We start from the raw sequence: 237 nt of genomic DNA, 5'->3' as shown, positions 1-237 counted from the left end.
CTTCACATAGGTTTTAGCGAGAGTTCCGGCCGCTAAGTATTTTTAAATAATTTTTTAAGTTTACCGTTGGCACCGCACGCAAGAGTGAACTCTGCGGTGCTGGCTGTTCTGGCCGACTTTTTGACATTTTCCGGTAGTACTGCAATAGTTCCGAAGCTTCACATAGGTTTTAGCGAGAGTTCCGGCCTCTAAGTATTTTTAAATAATTTTTTAACTTTACCGTTGGCACCGCACTCA

The sequence above is a fragment of the Odontomachus brunneus genome, unplaced genomic scaffold (genome assembly GCF_010583005.1).
Source record: "Odontomachus brunneus isolate Ranch 3 - 2012 unplaced genomic scaffold, Obru_v1 Obru_scaffold_028, whole genome shotgun sequence".
NCBI classification, from domain to species: Eukaryota; Metazoa; Arthropoda; class Insecta; order Hymenoptera; family Formicidae; genus Odontomachus; species Odontomachus brunneus.
Note: the sequence above shows the minus strand (reverse complement) of the source record.